This window comes from Microtus ochrogaster, chromosome 6 (genome assembly GCF_000317375.1).
Source record: "Microtus ochrogaster isolate Prairie Vole_2 chromosome 6, MicOch1.0, whole genome shotgun sequence".
Taxonomy (NCBI): domain Eukaryota; kingdom Metazoa; phylum Chordata; class Mammalia; order Rodentia; family Cricetidae; genus Microtus; species Microtus ochrogaster.
Window position 1 is genome coordinate 62,255,116 of NC_022013.1, and position 7,952 is coordinate 62,263,067.

The 7,952-nt window shown below is 37.5% G+C and overlaps 1 protein-coding gene across 1 annotated transcript in view; it reads right to left on the reverse strand.

Annotated features, from left to right (window-relative positions):
• The window catches only part of Fam208a (family with sequence similarity 208 member A), a 55,865-nt gene that overhangs the window by 43,916 nt on the left and 3,997 nt on the right, over window positions 1-7,952 (reverse strand). The window lies entirely within an intron of this gene.

Genomic DNA, 7,952 nt, shown 5'->3' on the forward strand with positions numbered 1-7,952 from the left:
GGTTGCTGGGAATTGAACTCAGGACCTTTGGAAGAGCAGCCAGAGCTCTTAACCACTGAGCCATCTCTCCAGCCCCAGCAATCTATTGTTAAATTCTCAAGGGAATCTATACATGTACTCAACTTGTCTCAATCCCTATTTACACCACACTGAAAAAGTATGCCTAAGACTATGGTAGTTTAACAAATATATTTAAAAGCCTAAACCCAGCACGAGAGCTCCTGTCTATAACTCCTACACTTGAAAGACAAAGAAAAGAGGATAACCAAAAGTTTGAGGTGGCCTGATCTAGAGAACAAGGTCCAGGCCAGCCAGGACTTATAGCAAGATCCTGTCTTTAAAAAAAAAAAAAAAAAAAAAAAAGCAAAATTCAATTTTAGATAATGCACCTATAAACTAAAATGGTAGTTTGTATTTAGCAATAAAGTTAGAGTAGTATTATTGATTTAAAAAATGCAACATTTTTAACTACCAAACATTAAAGTTGAAATAGGGTTTCTCTGTGTAGCTCTGACTGTTCTATAGCTTGCCTGTGCCTTCATATCGCTGAGATTAAAGGTGTGCACCACCACATTATCCTAGCTAATTGATGGCTAACTACAGATGAAGTTCAAGGACAGCCTAGGCAACTTGGTGAGACTTGTCTTCCAAACAAAAAGGAAAAAGTAATATAACATTTGCTTCGTGTGTGTCAATAACTGTATTAGAAAACACATTTTAAAGTTTTAAAAAACTGAAATACCAGATTTGTCATTTACTGGTCTTGTAGCATAATACATAACCTAATCAAACAGTCTTGTTCTCTTATTGTAAAATGGAAAATTCCACTTCTAACAACCACTATATGTCAAATGCATTATGTAAGACAGTACAAAGAAAGAAGTACTAAGCAGAACAAAGCAGCTGGTGCAGGGTTAACACAATTAAGTTTGTATGCCTTGTGTTTACCATTCTACATTCCATTTAATTTTTTTTTTCCATCTCTGATACAAATTCTCACTTGGGCGGCCTAGGCTAACTTCAGATCCTTTCCTTAGTCTCCCGAGTGCTGGAAATAAGCATGTCTTACCTCATCTGACTAAAATTTGTGTGCATGCATGAATGTGGGTATGCTCATGCCAAAATGTACATGTATAGAACAATTTTCAGATCAGTTTCATTCTTCGACTGTGGTAAAACAAGCTTGCATACATAGTGAGTGCTTTTACCAGCTATGACAACTCTCTGGCACTGGAATTTTTATAACACTAATCCACTAACCTATTCGGTTTAATAACCAAGCACAGTGGCACATGTCTTTAATCACAACGTTCAAGAAATAAAAAAGCCAACAAACAATAACCTTAAATAATGCTTGATAACCTTAAATTTCTAATGTATACATAAAAATTTCATTCAATTAATTTCAAATACCAGATATATACATATAAACTTTCCACAAATCAATGCATACTTTTTCCCTGTAGACAGAACTATTCATAGAAAAAGTTATATTCATCATTTGTATTTTTTCATTTGAAGGCCAACAAATACTAAAGTAACTTTTGGGTTACTTTTGGATTACTGAAAACACTGATGTACATATACTTATATTTTGAAACAAGGTCCCACTAAAAAAAAAAAAAAAATCCCTAATAGTCTGAAATCCACTGTGTAGCTTAGACTGACCTCAAACACGCCATCTTCCAGCTTCAGCCTCCCAAGTACTGCGATTACAAGCATGTGCTATCACTCTCAGTTTTATACATACTCTTAGAAGTATGCCACTTGAGAGACAACAGCTCAGTGGTTAAAAGCATGTACTGTTTTTCCAGAGGACTTAAGTTCAAGTCTCAGCACCCACAACATGTGGCTCATAACCTGTAACTCCAGCTTCAGGGAATCTGACACCTTTGGCTTCCTTAAACACCTGCACCCGTGAGTACATCCCCTGACACACATACACATAATTTAAGTGTAAGTAAAAAAAAGTATGCCACCTGAAAGCTAATTATAATAAGCTATTTACTGTACTTTCAGTCCTTTTTGATTAGACTATAAAAGATACAATGTCAAGTGACATACCCATTCTTTAACTAGGCATGTATCACAGTATTATCTCTAAAAATTAAGTTTTTTGATTACAAATTGTTCTAACAATGTCCATTAGGTAAAACCCAATGTATACCTACTTTAAGACAACATAGCAAACATCCTGAGAAATTAAACATGGTTACAATAATGTAACTGGGGGGAAAAAAAGTGGCTGTTGAGATGGCTTAGCTTCTGTGCAAGCCTAATAACCTGAGCTTGGGTCCCTAAAAGCCACAGAAAAAGACAGATCCTGGTAAAGTTATAAGATAAAAGGCAGAGACAGAACTGCTCCCAGGAAGCTCACAGCCAGCTAGCCTGGTAGAAACAAGAGGAAGAAAACGGAAAGACTGACTATAAGCTTAAAAAAAAACAAAAAAAAAAAAAAAAAAAAAAAAAAAAAAAAAAAAAAAGGGGGGGGGGAGGGGTGTAGAACAGAGTAAGAACTACTAAAGGTATCCTGCAATCAAATTTGTACATGTATCCAGTCTAAAATGTCACCTCCATGAGAACACACAATACACTTGACTTGCTCACCTTCTTTCCCATGTTTATAAGTAGAAGTATGAGTAGTGCCAAGTCAATTTCATGGTTAAAATACACAGAAGGTACTTTTTTTTTTTAAGTTTATATAAAAAAAATTTTTTTTCACTGAAGCATAGATCACAAGAAGGTGCTTCCCCAAGACACACTAAGAATGAATATGCTACACTCAAAACATTATTCTCTCACATCAAGATGACTTAGGACAGACAGTAACAGGTCCACATGACCCGCTTATAGTTCCAATCCCAGTGACACTTGATGGTGGGGAAGCAGTGTGCGCTTTTGAAAAAAAGTGATTTACTATTTAGACCTAGGTCCACACCATATGAATTTAGTTCCACATCAGAATATCAATAAAATTCAGCTACAAAGTAGACCCTGTCACAACAAAAACAGGACAGAATTGCAGAAATTCAGAACATTGGCTGTGCTTCTGTTCTCAGAGTAGCAACAAAAGTTTTATGTCGAATACATGCTCCCACTACCAAAATGTTTGTTTTAAATGAAGATTTAGTGATAAAGCACTTCTAGCAAGCACAAAATTGGGTTCAATTCCAAGAACTGCAAACAAAATAAAAATTAAGAAAGCAGAGCAGGCTCTTGCTAGCTTGGCAGAGTAGAACACAACTATAATCCCAGCATTCAAAAGGCTGAAACTGAGTTAAAACAAATTCAAGATCATCCTAGGCTCTGTATAGAATACCACACCAGTCAGTGACATATCTGAGAGACCTTATCTCAAAAGAAACTAACAAAAAATCCATTCATACATACATTAACACCATCTTTTTTTAATATTTTATGGTTTATTTAACTTTATTTTATATGCATTGGTGCAAAGTTGTCAGATCCCTTGCAACTGGATCTTCAGACAGTTGTGAACTGCCATGTGGGTGCTGGGAATTGAACCTGGGTCCTCTGGAAGAGCAGTCAGTGCTCTTAACCACTGAGCCATCTCTCCAGCCCCCATTAACACCATCTTAAAACAAAATGCAAGTACAGAAAAGAGAAATAGATGTTTAAATTTCTTTTAGAGGAATGGTGGATGATTCAACATTTTTGTTACGTTACCTCCTGCTAAAGAAATTTTAAAGTTCACACAGAAATTACTTTCCTTAAACTGAAAACACTACTTCCAACCAATCTAATCATGAGCAAATACTAGTCAAAACACTGGGCTGGCAAAACAGCTTAGTGGTTAAGAACACTTATTGCTCTTGCAACACCCATGTCAGACAGCCTAAGGTCTGTAACTCTAGCTCCAGGGCATTTGATGCTTTTGGTCTTTAAGGGCACCTGTACTCACCTGCATATACCACACCTCTCCATACACACACATACCAAATTACAGAGACACATACAAATGTCACATAAACTGTTTGTAAAGCACTAAACATTTCCAATTTAATCCAACGCAATGTCCTATACAGTCATGTCACGAATAACTAAAAGAGCCGAGCAGTGGTAGCACATACCTTTTTTAAGCACGGCACTGCCTGATCTACAGAGTGAGTTTCAGGATAGGCTCTTAAAGCTACACAGAGAAATCTTGTCTCGAAAAACAAAGAGGAACTACAACACCTGCTAATGGGGGAAAATAAATCTTACAAATGGAGTAATAGAAATAATCATAATACTTCAGGTCTAACAAATACCTGTATCCTAAGCATTTCACATCTAACTCACTAGTTAGGCCACAACTATTAGTTCTCTGATTTTTTTTTCCCCAACAATTATATGTACAAAATAAAATTACATCATCTACTTTTAAAGATTTCAAGTCCAATTGCTGGTAATGGCAGTTTAGAAATTTATTAAGCTTACCCTTTACACATTCCCTGGTGATCTGTTTTTTATCTTAAAGTATCTAACTGGGAACCATCCTTTTCACTTAGTAAAGTCACTATCCAATATACTACTTCCTGGATTCTGACAGCTACTGTGTCTTATCACTAGGAGGTCACCAACACTTTTTGATACTGAAACCTTTATATACATAAACTCAATTATCAGAAACACAAATACACGGGTGGTGGTGGTGCACACTTTTAATCCCAGCACTTGGAAGGCAGAGGCAACAGTTATGGTCACCCCAAAGCCACAAAATTAATAGAAAATTAGGTAGGTGGGACTCAAATTCAGGTTCTCTGGCTCTAAGATTATGTGTAGATATGAGCTACCCAATCAGATCAAAAAAATTTCAATTGTTTTTTTTTTTTTGTTTGTTTTTTTTGTTTTTTTTTTTGGTTTTTCGAGACAGGGTTTCTCTGTGGCTTTGGAGCCTGTCCTGGCACTAGCTCTGTAGACCAGGCTATAAATAAAACAAAAAAAAATAAAGAATCAGAACCAGAGCCAAATGCAGTAATGACTGTCTGTAAATCCAGAGGCGAAGGAAAGAGAATGATACAAGTCCAACCTGGGATACATAGTGAGTTCAAGGTCAGCTTGGTCTATATAGTTAAGACTATGTCTCAAAAAAACAGGTTAAAAAAACAAAATCAGAACTAGAATTCTAGAATTTTCTTTTTTCTTTTCATTTTTTGAGACATGGTTTCTCTGTTTCTTTGGATCCTGTCCTGGAACTAGCTCTTGTAGGCCAGGCTGGCCTCGAACTCACAGAGATCCACCTGCCTCTGCCTCCCAAGTGCTGGGATTAAAGGCGTGCGCCAACATCACTATTTCCTGATATAGCATTGCAATCCCCACCCCACCCCCAAATTTTTTTAGGTCAGGTATGTAACACATACTTGTAATTACAGAACAGCTGAGGCAGAATTGAGTTTTTAGTCAGCCTAGACCACATGGCAATAACCTTGTTTCAAGAAATAAATAAATAAAAACAAATATCACAGTCAAGATCTAAGTTTAACCTAGGCCTGGCAGCACAGGCCTGTAATCGCAACTACTCAGGGTCTGAAGTACAATGACACCAAACTCTAGGCCACCCTGGGTTACAGTGATTTCAGGACTAGCTTGAGCATCTTAAATGATGCTAACTCATTTAAAGTTAACTCAAGATCTAAAGTTAAGATAGATAATGATAGAAGTCAATAGTTAAGTGCCCGCCAAGCATAGATGAAGCCTTCCCTGGGTTCCTTCCCTACTGCCACACCCACAAAACAATAGCAAAGAATAGCAACTTTGTTCTTTAATCAAAGAATTTTCCTCAGTTTGACCAATTGATTTTGTGTCAGTATGACCTTGTATTATATATACACGTATGCTAAACTTTAGGGAACATGAGACACTGCTATCAAAACACAGAATCTAAATTTTCCGACTTAAAATTATAAATTATAACTACAGCAGCCAATGGAAGGGACTTCAACATATCTCAGTAGAGCACTTTTCTGGCATGCAAAAAGTCCCAAAACCACAACACGAAAAGATTCCAGGTGCATGTGATGACATATATCTATAATCCCAGCATTTAGGAGGCTGGGATGGAGCATCAAGATGGAGGCAAGTCCGTAGAAGAGTGCGGCTGTCCGCTCTGGTCGTTTTGCAATGAGTGACTATTATAAGCAGAGAATAAATGGTATCTATTACTCCTTCCAAGGTTTTGCAACACTGGATAAGAAGGGACACCGAGAATGTACAAGTTAATAAAGGGCGGCATTTAAGTCAACCCTTGTGATTACCTATGCATGACCTATACAAGACCGAGAAGGGATGCTAGTGTTCCATTCCTTTCTGAGGATGTATACTGTTAATGGTTGATGGGGTGGGAGATAATTCTAAACCATGTGTTTTCCATCAGATCCCCTACCATGTGGGTGCTGGGAACCAAACTAAACCACTGTCCTAGAAGAGCAGCCAGTGGTCTTATAGCCCTTCCACTTGTTAATCCCCTTTCCAGCTAGCACCCATCTCAACATTGGTGGGCGGGGAGTTGAGAGGCTTAGGGTTGTTCATAGCACGGGCATCTTACCCAGTCTACAAATGGTGCAGACATACAAAATATCAATACACATATAATTTTTAAAGATAAAGTGTTTGAAGGGACACAAAAAAGGGTAATGGGATTATGATATTATGTACATGTATGAAAATATAATGAAACCCATAAGCCATTATTGTATATAATATATGCTAATAAAAAGTTGAAAATTGCCAGCAGTGGTGGTACATACCCTTCAATTCTAACACTTGGAGGCATAAGAGATCTCTTGAGTTTGAGGCCAAACTGGTCTGTCTACAGAGCCAAGTTCCAGGATAGCCAGGGCCACAGAGAGAAATCCTATCTAGAAAGAAAAGGGGAAGCCAGCCTGAGCTACATGGAAGAAAAGGAAATATTGGCAAGGCAATTAGTGACCAACGGTGGTCTGTGATTATGAGCCCAAGGCTGGTTTCTACTGGTCCTAACTACTATCACACAATGTGTCTCCATTTGTTCACAACCGATTTGGGGTTTTTTGGGTTGTTTTTTTTTTTTTTCTGGTTTGGTTGGTTTTTGTTTGTTTTATTTGGGTTTTTTGAGACAAGGTTTCTCTGTAGCTTTGGTGCCTGTCCTGGAACTCTTGTAGACCAGGCTGACCTCAAACTCAAAGATGCGCCTGCCTCTGCCTCCCAAGTGCTGAAATTAAAGGCATGCACCACCACCACCCGGCCACAACTGATTTGTAAATGGCTTTTCTATCTAAAAAAAATTACTCATGTTTTAAGAATGTGTTTCATTTCTACATTAATGTTCAATGAACATAGTTACAAATTCACTGGCATAAGTCAACACGAGCCAGCAAATTAAATTTCTTGCTCAGGTTTACTTTATGTAAAGAAAATATTCTTCTCAAAATCCAGTTATCCATATCCAACTACTAAAACACCACAGCTCAAAAAGACAACTACAGAGCCAGGTCCAATTCATGCAAATAGGGAGTTGGAGGCAGGAAGTAAATCCAGCTATATTAAAACCTGGTCTTTAAAAGAAAAAAAAATAGTCACTGCAAATTTTGTTACAAAAGATGAACATTTTTTAGAAATTGTACCACTAGTCTAGGAACTTTGGAGAGAGCTACTATCAAATTCAATTATTAATTTAAATTTACTTTTGATGACATACTAAATGTAGAATAAAACATGGCAATTCAGATGTAGGCCAATGCAATTCTCATGGTCTTCTATACCACAGAAAACAGCCCAACCAATAAATACACACCACACATCAAAATCAGTAAACTATAGGTAGTCATCCCTTGGACTCCTTCCCACTCTTGGGCGTTCTCAATTTAATAAATCTCTATTTACTCTGAAAAATTAAAACACAACTTTTCAGAGGCCGGGCGGTGGTGGCGCACGCCTTTAATCCCAGCACTCGGGAGGCAGAGGCGGGCGGA